The 13,522-nt window shown below is 64.1% G+C and overlaps 37 pseudogenes; all 37 read right to left on the reverse strand.

Moving 5' to 3' along the window:
- Window positions 1-8: 8 nt before the first annotated feature.
- LOC140683394 (5S ribosomal RNA) lies at window positions 9-126 on the reverse strand (annotated as a pseudogene).
- A 250-nt stretch (window positions 127-376) lies between these two features.
- LOC140683045 (5S ribosomal RNA) lies at window positions 377-494 on the reverse strand (annotated as a pseudogene).
- Window positions 495-744: 250 nt separating this feature from the next.
- Window positions 745-862, reverse strand: LOC140683395 (5S ribosomal RNA; annotated as a pseudogene).
- A 250-nt stretch (window positions 863-1,112) lies between these two features.
- LOC140683112 (5S ribosomal RNA) lies at window positions 1,113-1,230 on the reverse strand (annotated as a pseudogene).
- Window positions 1,231-1,480: 250 nt separating this feature from the next.
- LOC140683396 (5S ribosomal RNA) lies at window positions 1,481-1,598 on the reverse strand (annotated as a pseudogene).
- Window positions 1,599-1,850: 252 nt separating this feature from the next.
- LOC140683397 (5S ribosomal RNA) lies at window positions 1,851-1,968 on the reverse strand (annotated as a pseudogene).
- Window positions 1,969-2,220: 252 nt separating this feature from the next.
- On the reverse strand, window positions 2,221-2,338 carry LOC140683398 (5S ribosomal RNA; annotated as a pseudogene).
- A 250-nt stretch (window positions 2,339-2,588) lies between these two features.
- On the reverse strand, window positions 2,589-2,706 carry LOC140683399 (5S ribosomal RNA; annotated as a pseudogene).
- A 250-nt stretch (window positions 2,707-2,956) lies between these two features.
- Window positions 2,957-3,074, reverse strand: LOC140683400 (5S ribosomal RNA; annotated as a pseudogene).
- A 250-nt stretch (window positions 3,075-3,324) lies between these two features.
- On the reverse strand, window positions 3,325-3,442 carry LOC140683401 (5S ribosomal RNA; annotated as a pseudogene).
- A 252-nt stretch (window positions 3,443-3,694) lies between these two features.
- On the reverse strand, window positions 3,695-3,812 carry LOC140683402 (5S ribosomal RNA; annotated as a pseudogene).
- Window positions 3,813-4,062: 250 nt separating this feature from the next.
- On the reverse strand, window positions 4,063-4,180 carry LOC140683404 (5S ribosomal RNA; annotated as a pseudogene).
- A 250-nt stretch (window positions 4,181-4,430) lies between these two features.
- LOC140683405 (5S ribosomal RNA) lies at window positions 4,431-4,548 on the reverse strand (annotated as a pseudogene).
- A 250-nt stretch (window positions 4,549-4,798) lies between these two features.
- On the reverse strand, window positions 4,799-4,916 carry LOC140683406 (5S ribosomal RNA; annotated as a pseudogene).
- A 250-nt stretch (window positions 4,917-5,166) lies between these two features.
- Window positions 5,167-5,284, reverse strand: LOC140683407 (5S ribosomal RNA; annotated as a pseudogene).
- Window positions 5,285-5,534: 250 nt separating this feature from the next.
- LOC140683408 (5S ribosomal RNA) lies at window positions 5,535-5,652 on the reverse strand (annotated as a pseudogene).
- A 252-nt stretch (window positions 5,653-5,904) lies between these two features.
- Window positions 5,905-6,022, reverse strand: LOC140683409 (5S ribosomal RNA; annotated as a pseudogene).
- Window positions 6,023-6,272: 250 nt separating this feature from the next.
- LOC140683410 (5S ribosomal RNA) lies at window positions 6,273-6,390 on the reverse strand (annotated as a pseudogene).
- A 250-nt stretch (window positions 6,391-6,640) lies between these two features.
- On the reverse strand, window positions 6,641-6,758 carry LOC140683411 (5S ribosomal RNA; annotated as a pseudogene).
- Window positions 6,759-7,008: 250 nt separating this feature from the next.
- On the reverse strand, window positions 7,009-7,126 carry LOC140683412 (5S ribosomal RNA; annotated as a pseudogene).
- A 250-nt stretch (window positions 7,127-7,376) lies between these two features.
- Window positions 7,377-7,494, reverse strand: LOC140683413 (5S ribosomal RNA; annotated as a pseudogene).
- A 250-nt stretch (window positions 7,495-7,744) lies between these two features.
- On the reverse strand, window positions 7,745-7,862 carry LOC140683113 (5S ribosomal RNA; annotated as a pseudogene).
- A 250-nt stretch (window positions 7,863-8,112) lies between these two features.
- On the reverse strand, window positions 8,113-8,230 carry LOC140683415 (5S ribosomal RNA; annotated as a pseudogene).
- Window positions 8,231-8,482: 252 nt separating this feature from the next.
- On the reverse strand, window positions 8,483-8,600 carry LOC140683416 (5S ribosomal RNA; annotated as a pseudogene).
- A 252-nt stretch (window positions 8,601-8,852) lies between these two features.
- LOC140683417 (5S ribosomal RNA) lies at window positions 8,853-8,970 on the reverse strand (annotated as a pseudogene).
- A 250-nt stretch (window positions 8,971-9,220) lies between these two features.
- LOC140683047 (5S ribosomal RNA) lies at window positions 9,221-9,338 on the reverse strand (annotated as a pseudogene).
- Window positions 9,339-9,588: 250 nt separating this feature from the next.
- On the reverse strand, window positions 9,589-9,706 carry LOC140683418 (5S ribosomal RNA; annotated as a pseudogene).
- A 250-nt stretch (window positions 9,707-9,956) lies between these two features.
- LOC140683114 (5S ribosomal RNA) lies at window positions 9,957-10,074 on the reverse strand (annotated as a pseudogene).
- Window positions 10,075-10,324: 250 nt separating this feature from the next.
- LOC140683419 (5S ribosomal RNA) lies at window positions 10,325-10,442 on the reverse strand (annotated as a pseudogene).
- A 252-nt stretch (window positions 10,443-10,694) lies between these two features.
- On the reverse strand, window positions 10,695-10,812 carry LOC140683420 (5S ribosomal RNA; annotated as a pseudogene).
- Window positions 10,813-11,064: 252 nt separating this feature from the next.
- Window positions 11,065-11,182, reverse strand: LOC140683421 (5S ribosomal RNA; annotated as a pseudogene).
- A 250-nt stretch (window positions 11,183-11,432) lies between these two features.
- Window positions 11,433-11,550, reverse strand: LOC140683422 (5S ribosomal RNA; annotated as a pseudogene).
- Window positions 11,551-11,802: 252 nt separating this feature from the next.
- LOC140683423 (5S ribosomal RNA) lies at window positions 11,803-11,920 on the reverse strand (annotated as a pseudogene).
- A 250-nt stretch (window positions 11,921-12,170) lies between these two features.
- Window positions 12,171-12,288, reverse strand: LOC140683116 (5S ribosomal RNA; annotated as a pseudogene).
- Window positions 12,289-12,538: 250 nt separating this feature from the next.
- Window positions 12,539-12,656, reverse strand: LOC140683424 (5S ribosomal RNA; annotated as a pseudogene).
- A 252-nt stretch (window positions 12,657-12,908) lies between these two features.
- On the reverse strand, window positions 12,909-13,026 carry LOC140683067 (5S ribosomal RNA; annotated as a pseudogene).
- Window positions 13,027-13,278: 252 nt separating this feature from the next.
- On the reverse strand, window positions 13,279-13,396 carry LOC140683426 (5S ribosomal RNA; annotated as a pseudogene).
- Window positions 13,397-13,522: the final 126 nt, after the last annotated feature.

Below are 13,522 nucleotides of genomic sequence, written 5' to 3' on the forward strand. Positions count from 1 at the left end.
GAAAAAGTAGCCTACAGCACCCGGTATTCCCAGGCGGTCTCCCATCCAAGTACTAACCGGGCCCGACCCTGCTTAGCTTCCGAGATCAGGCGAGACCGGCCGCTCTCAGGGCGGCAGGCCGTAGGCACCTGCCGGCCCCTCGGCGGCGGCCTTCAACCCACCACACCACGCTCCGGGAAGAAGCTGAGAACCCCACAGGGGCTTGACAAGCCCAACAGGGCCACCCCTGCCCACAAGGGGATCTAGAGACAGACCCCAGCCCAGTGCACACACACACAAGGGATAGAAAAAAAGCAAGGCCTACCTGCCTCTTCCCTCCTGCCCCCCACCTCGACTGCCCAAGGAAAAGCACGCGCCCCCCTCAGGAGGAAAAAGTAGCCTACAGCACCCGGTATTCCCAGGCGGTCTCCCATCCAAGTACTAACCGGGCCCGACCCTGCTTAGCTTCCGAGATCATGCGAGACCGGCCGCTCTCAGGGCGGCAGGCCGTAGGCACCCGGCGGCCCCTCGGCGGCGGCCTTCAACCCACCACACCACGCTCCGGGAAGAAGCTCAGAACCCCACAGGGGCTTGACAAGCCCAACAGGGCCACCCCTGCCCACAAGGGGATCTAGAGACAGACCCCAGCCCAGTGCACACACACACAAGGGATAGAAAAAAAGCAAGGCCTACCTGCCTCTTCCCTCCTGCCCCCCACCTCGACTGCCCAAGGAAAAGCACGCGCCCCCCTCAGGAGGAAAAAGTAGCCTACAGCACCCGGTATTCCCAGGCGGTCTCCCATCCAAGTACTAACCGGGCCCGACCCTGCTTAGCTTCCGAGATCAGGCGAGACCGGCCGCTCTCAGGGCGGCAGGCCGTAGGCAGCCGGCGGCCCCTCGGCGGCGGCCTTCAACCCACCACACCACGCTCCGGGAAGAAGCTCAGAACCCCACAGGGGCTTGACAAGCCCAACAGGGCCACCCCTGCCCACAAGGGGATCTAGAGACAGACCCCAGCCCAGTGCACACACACACAAGGGATAGAAAAAAAGCAAGGCCTACCTGCCTCTTCCCTCCTGCCCCCCACCTCGACTGCCCAAGGAAAAGCACGCGCCCCCCTCAGGAGGAAAAAGTAGCCTACAGCACCCGGTATTCCCAGGCGGTCTCCCATCCAAGTACTAACCGGGCCCGACCCTGCTTAGCTTCCGAGATCAGGCGAGACCGGCCGCTCTCAGGGTGGCAGGCCGTAGGCACCCGGCGGCCCCTCGGCGGCGGCCTTCAACCCACCACACCACGCTCCGGGAAGAAGCTCAGAACCCCACAGGGGCTTGACAAGCCCAACAGGGCCACCCCTGCCCACAAGGGGATCTAGAGACAGACCCCAGCCCAGTGCACACACACACAAGGGATAGAAAAAAAGCAAGGCCTACCTGCCTCTTCCCTCCTGCCCCCCACCTCGACTGCCCAAGGAAAAGCACGCGCCCCCCTCAGGAGGAAAAAGTAGCCTACAGCACCCGGTATTCCCAGGCGGTCTCCCATCCAAGTACTAACCGGGCCCGACCCTGCTTAGCTTCCGAGATCAGGCGAGACCGGCCGCTCTCAGGGCGGCAGGCCGTAGGCACCCGGCGGCCCCTCGGCGGCGGCCTTCAACCCACCACACCACGCTCCGGGAAGAAGCTCAGAACCCCACAGGGGCTTGACAAGCCCAACAGGGCCACCCCTGCCCACAAGGGGATCTAGAGACAGACCCCAGCCCAGTGCACACACACACACAAGGGATAGAAAAAAAGCAAGGCCTACCTGCCTCTTCCCTCCTGCCCCCCACCTCGACTGCCCAAGGAAAAGCACGCGCCCCCCTCAGGAGGAAAAAGTAGCCTACAGCACCCGGTATTCCCAGGCGGTCTCCCATCCAAGTACTAACCGGGCCCGACCCTGCTTAGCTTCCGAGATCAGGCGAGACCGGCCGCTCTCAGGGCGGCAGGCCGTAGGCAGCCGGCGGCCCCTCGGCGGCGGCCTTCAACCCACCACACCACGCTCCGGGAAGAAGCTCAGAACCCCACAGGGGCTTGACAAGCCCAACAGGGCCACCCCTGCCCACAAGGGGATCTAGAGACAGACCCCAGCCCAGTGCACACACACACACAAGGGATAGAAAAAAAGCAAGGCCTACCTGCCTCTTCCCTCCTGCCCCCCACCTCGACTGCCCAAGGAAAAGCACGCGCCCCCCTCAGGAGGAAAAAGTAGCCTACAGCACCCGGTATTCCCAGGCGGTCTCCCATCCAAGTACTAACCGGGCCCGACCCTGCTTAGCTTCCGAGATCAGGCGAGACCGGCCGCTCTCAGGGCGGCAGGCCGTAGGCACCTGCCGGCCCCTCGGCGGCGGCCTTCAACCCACCACACCACGCTCCGGGAAGAAGCTGAGAACCCCACAGGGGCTTGACAAGCCCAACAGGGCCACCCCTGCCCACAAGGGGATCTAGAGACAGACCCCAGCCCAGTGCACACACACACAAGGAATAGAAAAAAAGCAAGGCCTACCTGCCTCTTCCCTCCTGCCCCCCACCTCGACTGCCCAAGGAAAAGCACGCGCCCCCCTCAGGAGGAAAAAGTAGCCTACAGCACCCGGTATTCCCAGGCGGTCTCCCATCCAAGTACTAACCGGGCCCGACCCTGCTTAGCTTCCGAGATCAGGCGAGACCGGCCGCTCTCAGGGCGGCAGGCCGTAGGCACCCGGCGGCCCCTCGGCGGCGGCCTTCAACCCACCACACCACGCTCCGGGAAGAAGCTCAGAACCCCACAGGGGCTTGACAAGCCCAACAGGGCCACCCCTGCCCACAAGGGGATCTAGAGACAGACCCCAGCCCAGTGCACACACACACAAGGGATAGAAAAAAAGCAAGGCCTACCTGCCTCTTCCCTCCTGCCCCCCACCTCGACTGCCCAAGGAAAAGCACGCGCCCCCCTCAGGAGGAAAAAGTAGCCTACAGCACCCGGTATTCCCAGGCGGTCTCCCATCCAAGTACTAACCGGGCCCGACCCTGCTTAGCTTCCGAGATCAGGCGAGACCGGCCGCTCTCAGGGCGGCAGGCCGTAGGCACCCGGCGGCCCCTCGGCGGCGGCCTTCAACCCACCACACCACGCTCCGGGAAGAAGCTCAGAACCCCACAGGGGCTTGACAAGCCCAACAGGGCCACCCCTGCCCACAAGGGGATCTAGAGACAGACCCCAGCCCAGTGCACACACACACAAGGGATAGAAAAAAAGCAAGGCCTACCTGCCTCTTCCCTCCTGCCCCCCACCTCGACTGCCCAAGGAAAAGCACGCGCCCCCCTCAGGAGGAAAAAGTAGCCTACAGCACCCGGTATTCCCAGGCGGTCTCCCATCCAAGTACTAACCGGGCCCGACCCTGCTTAGCTTCCGAGATCAGGCGAGACCGGCCGCTCTCAGGGCGGCAGGCCGTAGGCACCCGGCGGCCCCTCGGCGGCGGCCTTCAACCCACCACACCACGCTCCGGGAAGAAGCTCAGAACCCCACAGGGGCTTGACAAGCCCAACAGGGCCACCCCTGCCCACAAGGGGATCTAGAGACAGACCCCAGCCCAGTGCACACACACACACAAGGGATAGAAAAAAAGCAAGGCCTACCTGCCTCTTCCCTCCTGCCCCCCACCTCGACTGCCCAAGGAAAAGCACGCGCCCCCCTCAGGAGGAAAAAGTAGCCTACAGCACCCGGTATTCCCAGGCGGTCTCCCATCCAAGTACTAACCGGGCCCGACCCTGCTTAGCTTCCGAGATCAGGCGAGACCGGCCGCTCTCAGGGCGGCAGGCCGTAGGCACCCGGCGGCCCCTCGGCGGCGGCCTTCAACCCACCACACCACGCTCCGGGAAGAAGCTCAGAACCCCACAGGGGCTTGACAAGCCCAACAGGGCCACCCCTGCCCACAAGGGGATCTAGAGACAGACCCCAGCCCAGTGCACACACACACAAGGGATAGAAAAAAAGCAAGGCCTACCTGCCTCTTCCCTCCTGCCCCCCACCTCGACTGCCCAAGGAAAAGCACGCGCCCCCCTCAGGAGGAAAAAGTAGCCTACAGCACCCGGTATTCCCAGGCGGTCTCCCATCCAAGTACTAACCGGGCCCGACCCTGCTTAGCTTCCGAGATCAGGCGAGACCGGCCGCTCTCAGGGCGGCAGGCCGTAGGCACCCGGCGGCCCCTCGGCGGCGGCCTTCAACCCACCACACCACGCTCCGGGAAGAAGCTCAGAACCCCACAGGGGCTTGACAAGCCCAACAGGGCCACCCCTGCCCACAAGGGGATCTAGAGACAGACCCCAGCCCAGTGCACACACACACAAGGGATAGAAAAAAAGCAAGGCCTACCTGCCTCTTCCCTCCTGCCCCCCACCTCGACTGCCCAAGGAAAAGCACGCGCCCCCCTCAGGAGGAAAAAGTAGCCTACAGCACCCGGTATTCCCAGGCGGTCTCCCATCCAAGTACTAACCGGGCCCGACCCTGCTTAGCTTCCGAGATCAGGCGAGACCGGCCGCTCTCAGGGCGGCAGGCCGTAGGCACCCGGCGGCCCCTCGGCGGCGGCCTTCAACCCACCACACCACGCTCCGGGAAGAAGCTCAGAACCCCACAGGGGCTTGACAAGCCCAACAGGGCCACCCCTGCCCACAAGGGGATCTAGAGACAGACCCCAGCCCAGTGCACACACACACAAGGGATAGAAAAAAAGCAAGGCCTACCTGCCTCTTCCCTCCTGCCCCCCACCTCGACTGCCCAAGGAAAAGCACGCGCCCCCCTCAGGAGGAAAAAGTAGCCTACAGCACCCGGTATTCCCAGGCGGTCTCCCATCCAAGTACTAACCGGGCCCGACCCTGCTTAGCTTCCGAGATCAGGCGAGACCGGCCGCTCTCAGGGCGGCAGGCCGTAGGCACCCGGCGGCCCCTCGGCGGCGGCCTTCAACCCACCACACCACGCTCCGGGAAGAAGCTCAGAACCCCACAGGGGCTTGACAAGCCCAACAGGGCCACCCCTGCCCACAAGGGGATCTAGAGACAGACCCCAGCCCAGTGCACACACACACAAGGGATAGAAAAAAAGCAAGGCCTACCTGCCTCTTCCCTCCTGCCCCCCACCTCGACTGCCCAAGGAAAAGCACGCGCCCCCCTCAGGAGGAAAAAGTAGCCTACAGCACCCGGTATTCCCAGGCGGTCTCCCATCCAAGTACTAACCGGGCCCGACCCTGCTTAGCTTCCGAGATCAGGCGAGACCGGCCGCTCTCAGGGCGGCAGGCCGTAGGCACCCGGCGGCCCCTCGGCGGCGGCCTTCAACCCACCACACCACGCTCCGGGAAGAAGCTCAGAACCCCACAGGGGCTTGACAAGCCCAACAGGGCCACCCCTGCCCACAAGGGGATCTAGAGACAGACCCCAGCCCAGTGCACACACACACAAGGGATAGAAAAAAAGCAAGGCCTACCTGCCTCTTCCCTCCTGCCCCCCACCTCGACTGCCCAAGGAAAAGCACGCGCCCCCCTCAGGAGGAAAAAGTAGCCTACAGCACCCGGTATTCCCAGGCGGTCTCCCATCCAAGTACTAACCGGGCCCGACCCTGCTTAGCTTCCGAGATCAGGCGAGACCGGCCGCTCTCAGGGCGGCAGGCCGTAGGCACCCGGCGGCCCCTCGGCGGCGGCCTTCAACCCACCACACCACGCTCCGGGAAGAAGCTCAGAACCCCACAGGGGCTTGACAAGCCCAACAGGGCCACCCCTGCCCACAAGGGGATCTAGAGACAGACCCCAGCCCAGTGCACACACACACACAAGGGATAGAAAAAAAGCAAGGCCTACCTGCCTCTTCCCTCCTGCCCCCCACCTCGACTGCCCAAGGAAAAGCACGCGCCCCCCTCAGGAGGAAAAAGTAGCCTACAGCACCCGGTATTCCCAGGCGGTCTCCCATCCAAGTACTAACCGGGCCCGACCCTGCTTAGCTTCCGAGATCAGGCGAGACCGGCCGCTCTCAGGGCGGCAGGCCGTAGGCACCCGGCGGCCCCTCGGCGGCGGCCTTCAACCCACCACACCACGCTCCGGGAAGAAGCTCAGAACCCCACAGGGGCTTGACAAGCCCAACAGGGCCACCCCTGCCCACAAGGGGATCTAGAGACAGACCCCAGCCCAGTGCACACACACACAAGGGATAGAAAAAAAGCAAGGCCTACCTGCCTCTTCCCTCCTGCCCCCCACCTCGACTGCCCAAGGAAAAGCACGCGCCCCCCTCAGGAGGAAAAAGTAGCCTACAGCACCCGGTATTCCCAGGCGGTCTCCCATCCAAGTACTAACCGGGCCCGACCCTGCTTAGCTTCCGAGATCAGGCGAGACCGGCCGCTCTCAGGGCGGCAGGCCGTAGGCACCCGGCGGCCCCTCGGCGGCGGCCTTCAACCCACCACACCACGCTCCGGGAAGAAGCTCAGAACCCCACAGGGGCTTGACAAGCCCAACAGGGCCACCCCTGCCCACAAGGGGATCTAGAGACAGACCCCAGCCCAGTGCACACACACACAAGGGATAGAAAAAAAGCAAGGCCTACCTGCCTCTTCCCTCCTGCCCCCCACCTCGACTGCCCAAGGAAAAGCACGCGCCCCCCTCAGGAGGAAAAAGTAGCCTACAGCACCCGGTATTCCCAGGCGGTCTCCCATCCAAGTACTAACCGGGCCCGACCCTGCTTAGCTTCCGAGATCAGGCGAGACCGGCCGCTCTCAGGGCGGCAGGCCGTAGGCACCCGGTGGCCCCTCGGCGGCGGCCTTCAACCCACCACACCACGCTCCGGGAAGAAGCTCAGAACCCCACAGGGGCTTGACAAGCCCAACAGGGCCACCCCTGCCCACAAGGGGATCTAGAGACAGACCCCAGCCCAGTGCACACACACACAAGGGATAGAAAAAAAGCAAGGCCTACCTGCCTCTTCCCTCCTGCCCCCCACCTCGACTGCCCAAGGAAAAGCACGCGCCCCCCTCAGGAGGAAAAAGTAGCCTACAGCACCCGGTATTCCCAGGCGGTCTCCCATCCAAGTACTAACCGGGCCCGACCCTGCTTAGCTTCCGAGATCAGGCGAGACCGGCCGCTCTCAGGGCGGCAGGCCGTAGGCACCCGGCGGCCCCTCGGCGGCGGCCTTCAACCCACCACACCACGCTCCGGGAAGAAGCTCAGAACCCCACAGGGGCTTGACAAGCCCAACAGGGCCACCCCTGCCCACAAGGGGATCTAGAGACAGACCCCAGCCCAGTGCACACACACACAAGGGATAGAAAAAAAGCAAGGCCTACCTGCCTCTTCCCTCCTGCCCCCCACCTCGACTGCCCAAGGAAAAGCACGCGCCCCCCTCAGGAGGAAAAAGTAGCCTACAGCACCCGGTATTCCCAGGCGGTCTCCCATCCAAGTACTAACCGGGCCCGACCCTGCTTAGCTTCCGAGATCAGGCGAGACCGGCCGCTCTCAGGGCGGCAGGCCGTAGGCACCCGGCGGCCCCTCGGCGGCGGCCTTCAACCCACCACACCACGCTCCGGGAAGAAGCTCAGAACCCCACAGGGGCTTGACAAGCCCAACAGGGCCACCCCTGCCCACAAGGGGATCTAGAGACAGACCCCAGCCCAGTGCACACACACACAAGGGATAGAAAAAAAGCAAGGCCTACCTGCCTCTTCCCTCCTGCCCCCCACCTCGACTGCCCAAGGAAAAGCACGCGCCCCCCTCAGGAGGAAAAAGTAGCCTACAGCACCCGGTATTCCCAGGCGGTCTCCCATCCAAGTACTAACCGGGCCCGACCCTGCTTAGCTTCCGAGATCAGGCGAGACCGGCCGCTCTCAGGGTGGCAGGCCGTAGGCACCCGGCGGCCCCTCGGCGGCGGCCTTCAACCCACCACACCACGCTCCGGGAAGAAGCTCAGAACCCCACAGGGGCTTGACAAGCCCAACAGGGCCACCCCTGCCCACAAGGGGATCTAGAGACAGACCCCAGCCCAGTGCACACACACACAAGGGATAGAAAAAAAGCAAGGCCTACCTGCCTCTTCCCTCCTGCCCCCCACCTCGACTGCCCAAGGAAAAGCACGCGCCCCCCTCAGGAGGAAAAAGTAGCCTACAGCACCCGGTATTCCCAGGCGGTCTCCCATCCAAGTACTAACCGGGCCCGACCCTGCTTAGCTTCCGAGATCAGGCGAGACCGGCCGCTCTCAGGGCGGCAGGCCGTAGGCACCCGGCGGCCCCTCGGCGGCGGCCTTCAACCCACCACACCACGCTCCGGGAAGAAGCTCAGAACCCCACAGGGGCTTGACAAGCCCAACAGGGCCACCCCTGCCCACAAGGGGATCTAGAGACAGACCCCAGCCCAGTGCACACACACACACAAGGGATAGAAAAAAAGCAAGGCCTACCTGCCTCTTCCCTCCTGCCCCCCACCTCGACTGCCCAAGGAAAAGCACGCGCCCCCCTCAGGAGGAAAAAGTAGCCTACAGCACCCGGTATTCCCAGGCGGTCTCCCATCCAAGTACTAACCGGGCCCGACCCTGCTTAGCTTCCGAGATCAGGCGAGACCGGCCGCTCTCAGGGCGGCAGGCCGTAGGCAGCCGGCGGCCCCTCGGCGGCGGCCTTCAACCCACCACACCACGCTCCGGGAAGAAGCTCAGAACCCCACAGGGGCTTGACAAGCCCAACAGGGCCACCCCTGCCCACAAGGGGATCTAGAGACAGACCCCAGCCCAGTGCACACACACACACAAGGGATAGAAAAAAAGCAAGGCCTACCTGCCTCTTCCCTCCTGCCCCCCACCTCGACTGCCCAAGGAAAAGCACGCGCCCCCCTCAGGAGGAAAAAGTAGCCTACAGCACCCGGTATTCCCAGGCGGTCTCCCATCCAAGTACTAACCGGGCCCGACCCTGCTTAGCTTCCGAGATCAGGCGAGACCGGCCGCTCTCAGGGCGGCAGGCCGTAGGCACCTGCCGGCCCCTCGGCGGCGGCCTTCAACCCACCACACCACGCTCCGGGAAGAAGCTGAGAACCCCACAGGGGCTTGACAAGCCCAACAGGGCCACCCCTGCCCACAAGGGGATCTAGAGACAGACCCCAGCCCAGTGCACACACACACAAGGGATAGAAAAAAAGCAAGGCCTACCTGCCTCTTCCCTCCTGCCCCCCACCTCGACTGCCCAAGGAAAAGCACGCGCCCCCCTCAGGAGGAAAAAGTAGCCTACAGCACCCGGTATTCCCAGGCGGTCTCCCATCCAAGTACTAACCGGGCCCGACCCTGCTTAGCTTCCGAGATCATGCGAGACCGGCCGCTCTCAGGGCGGCAGGCCGTAGGCACCCGGCGGCCCCTCGGCGGCGGCCTTCAACCCACCACACCACGCTCCGGGAAGAAGCTCAGAACCCCACAGGGGCTTGACAAGCCCAACAGGGCCACCCCTGCCCACAAGGGGATCTAGAGACAGACCCCAGCCCAGTGCACACACACACAAGGGATAGAAAAAAAGCAAGGCCTACCTGCCTCTTCCCTCCTGCCCCCCACCTCGACTGCCCAAGGAAAAGCACGCGCCCCCCTCAGGAGGAAAAAGTAGCCTACAGCACCCGGTATTCCCAGGCGGTCTCCCATCCAAGTACTAACCGGGCCCGACCCTGCTTAGCTTCCGAGATCAGGCGAGACCGGCCGCTCTCAGGGCGGCAGGCCGTAGGCAGCCGGCGGCCCCTCGGCGGCGGCCTTCAACCCACCACACCACGCTCCGGGAAGAAGCTCAGAACCCCACAGGGGCTTGACAAGCCCAACAGGGCCACCCCTGCCCACAAGGGGATCTAGAGACAGACCCCAGCCCAGTGCACACACACACAAGGGATAGAAAAAAAGCAAGGCCTACCTGCCTCTTCCCTCCTGCCCCCCACCTCGACTGCCCAAGGAAAAGCACGCGCCCCCCTCAGGAGGAAAAAGTAGCCTACAGCACCCGGTATTCCCAGGCGGTCTCCCATCCAAGTACTAACCGGGCCCGACCCTGCTTAGCTTCCGAGATCAGGCGAGACCGGCCGCTCTCAGGGTGGCAGGCCGTAGGCACCCGGCGGCCCCTCGGCGGCGGCCTTCAACCCACCACACCACGCTCCGGGAAGAAGCTCAGAACCCCACAGGGGCTTGACAAGCCCAACAGGGCCACCCCTGCCCACAAGGGGATCTAGAGACAGACCCCAGCCCAGTGCACACACACACAAGGGATAGAAAAAAAGCAAGGCCTACCTGCCTCTTCCCTCCTGCCCCCCACCTCGACTGCCCAAGGAAAAGCACGCGCCCCCCTCAGGAGGAAAAAGTAGCCTACAGCACCCGGTATTCCCAGGCGGTCTCCCATCCAAGTACTAACCGGGCCCGACCCTGCTTAGCTTCCGAGATCAGGCGAGACCGGCCGCTCTCAGGGCGGCAGGCCGTAGGCACCCGGCGGCCCCTCGGCGGCGGCCTTCAACCCACCACACCACGCTCCGGGAAGAAGCTCAGAACCCCACAGGGGCTTGACAAGCCCAACAGGGCCACCCCTGCCCACAAGGGGATCTAGAGACAGACCCCAGCCCAGTGCACACACACACACAAGGGATAGAAAAAAAGCAAGGCCTACCTGCCTCTTCCCTCCTGCCCCCCACCTCGACTGCCCAAGGAAAAGCACGCGCCCCCCTCAGGAGGAAAAAGTAGCCTACAGCACCCGGTATTCCCAGGCGGTCTCCCATCCAAGTACTAACCGGGCCCGACCCTGCTTAGCTTCCGAGATCAGGCGAGACCGGCCGCTCTCAGGGCGGCAGGCCGTAGGCAGCCGGCGGCCCCTCGGCGGCGGCCTTCAACCCACCACACCACGCTCCGGGAAGAAGCTCAGAACCCCACAGGGGCTTGACAAGCCCAACAGGGCCACCCCTGCCCACAAGGGGATCTAGAGACAGACCCCAGCCCAGTGCACACACACACACAAGGGATAGAAAAAAAGCAAGGCCTACCTGCCTCTTCCCTCCTGCCCCCCACCTCGACTGCCCAAGGAAAAGCACGCGCCCCCCTCAGGAGGAAAAAGTAGCCTACAGCACCCGGTATTCCCAGGCGGTCTCCCATCCAAGTACTAACCGGGCCCGACCCTGCTTAGCTTCCGAGATCAGGCGAGACCGGCCGCTCTCAGGGCGGCAGGCCGTAGGCACCCGGCGGCCCCTCGGCGGCGGCCTTCAACCCACCACACCACGCTCCGGGAAGAAGCTCAGAACCCCACAGGGGCTTGACAAGCCCAACAGGGCCACCCCTGCCCACAAGGGGATCTAGAGACAGACCCCAGCCCAGTGCACACACACACAAGGGATAGAAAAAAAGCAAGGCCTACCTGCCTCTTCCCTCCTGCCCCCCACCTCGACTGCCCAAGGAAAAGCACGCGCCCCCCTCAGGAGGAAAAAGTAGCCTACAGCACCCGGTATTCCCAGGCGGTCTCCCATCCAAGTACTAACCGGGCCCGACCCTGCTTAGCTTCCGAGATCAGGCGAGACCGGCCGCTCTCAGGGCGGCAGGCCGTAGGCACCCGGCGGCCCCTCGGCGGCGGCCTTCAACCCACCACACCACGCTCCGGGAAGAAGCTGAGAACCCCACAGGGGCTTGACAAGCCCAACAGGGCCACCCCTGCCCACAAGGGGATCTAGAGACAGACCCCAGCCCAGTGCACACACACACACAAGGGATAGAAAAAAAGCAAGGCCTACCTGCCTCTTCCCTCCTGCCCCCCACCTCGACTGCCCAAGGAAAAGCACGCGCCCCCCTCAGGAGGAAAAAGTAGCCTACAGCACCCGGTATTCCCAGGCGGTCTCCCATCCAAGTACTAACCGGGCCCGACCCTGCTTAGCTTCCGAGATCAGGCGAGACCGGCCGCTCTCAGGGCGGCAGGCCGTAGGCACCCGGCGGCCCCTCGGCGGCGGCCTTCAACCCACCACACCACGCTCCGGGAAGAAGCTCAGAACCCCACAGGGGCTTGACAAGCCCAACAGGGCCACCCCTGCCCACAAGGGGATCTAGAGACAGACCCCAGCCCAGTGCACACACACACAAGGGATAGAAAAAAAGCAAGGCCTACCTGCCTCTTCCCTCCTGCCCCCCACCTCGACTGCCCAAGGAAAAGCACGCGCCCCCCTCAGGAGGAAAAAGTAGCCTACAGCACCCGGTATTCCCAGGCGGTCTCCCATCCAAGTACTAACCGGGCCCGACCCTGCTTAGCTTCCGAGATCAGGCGAGACCGGCCGCTCTCAGGGTGGCAGGCCGTAGGCACCCGGCGGCCCCTCGGCGGCGGCCTTCAACCCACCACACCACGCTCCGGGAAGAAGCTCAGAACCCCACAGGGGCTTGACAAGCCCAACAGGGCCACCCCTGCCCACAAGGGGATCTAGAGACAGACCCCAGCCCAGTGCACACACACACAAGGGATAGAAAAAAAGCAAGGCCTACCTGCCTCTTCCCTCCTGCCCCCCACCTCGACTGCCCAAGGAAAAGCACGCGCCCCCCTCAGGAGGAAAAAGTAGCCTACAGCACCCGGTATTCCCAGGCGGTCTCCCATCCAAGTACTAACCGGGCCCGACCCTGCTTAGCTTCCGAGATCAGGCGAGACCGGCCGCTCTCAGGGCGGCAGGCCGTAGGCACCCGGCGGCCCCTCGGCGGCGGCCTTCAACCCACCACACCACGCTCCGGGAAGAAGCTCAGAACCCCACAGGGGCTTGACAAGCCCAACAGGGCCACCCCTGCCCACAAGGGGATCTAGAGACAGACCCCAGCCCAGTGCACACACACACACAAGGGATAGAAAAAAAGCAAGGCCTACCTGCCTCTTCCCTCCTGCCCCCCACCTCGACTGCCCAAGGAAAAGCACGCGCCCCCCTCAGGAGGAAAAAGTAGCCTACAGCACCCGGTATTCCCAGGCGGTCTCCCATCCAAGTACTAACCGGGCCCGACCCTGCTTAGCCTCCGAGATCAGGCGAGACCGGCCGCTCTCAGGGCGGCAGGCCGTAGGCAGCCGGCGGCCCCTCGGCGGCGGCCTTCAACCCACCACACCACGCTCCGGGAAGAAGCTCAGAACCCCACAGGGGCTTGACAAGCCCAACAGGGCCACCCCTGCCCACAAGGGGATCTAGAGACAGACCCCAGCCCAGTGCACACACACACACAAGGGATAGAAAAAAAGCAAGGCCTACCTGCCTCTTCCCTCCTGCCCCCCACCTCGACTGCCCAAGGAAAAGCACGCGCCCCCCTCAGGAGGAAAAAGTAGCCTACAGCACCCGGTATTCCCAGGCGGTCTCCCATCCAAGTACTAACCGGGCCCGACCCTGCTTAGCTTCCGAGATCAGGCGAGACCGGCCGCTCTCAGGGCGGCAGGCCGTAGGCACCTGCCGGCCCCTCGGCGGCGGCCTTCAACCCACCACACCACGCTCCGGGAAGAAGCTGAGAACCCCACAGGGGCTTGACAAGCCCAACAGGGCCACCCCTGCCCACAAGGGGATCTAGAGACAG

The sequence above is a fragment of the Taeniopygia guttata genome, chromosome 2, assembly GCF_048771995.1.
Source record: "Taeniopygia guttata chromosome 2, bTaeGut7.mat, whole genome shotgun sequence".
NCBI lineage: Eukaryota > Metazoa > Chordata > Aves > Passeriformes > Estrildidae > Taeniopygia > Taeniopygia guttata.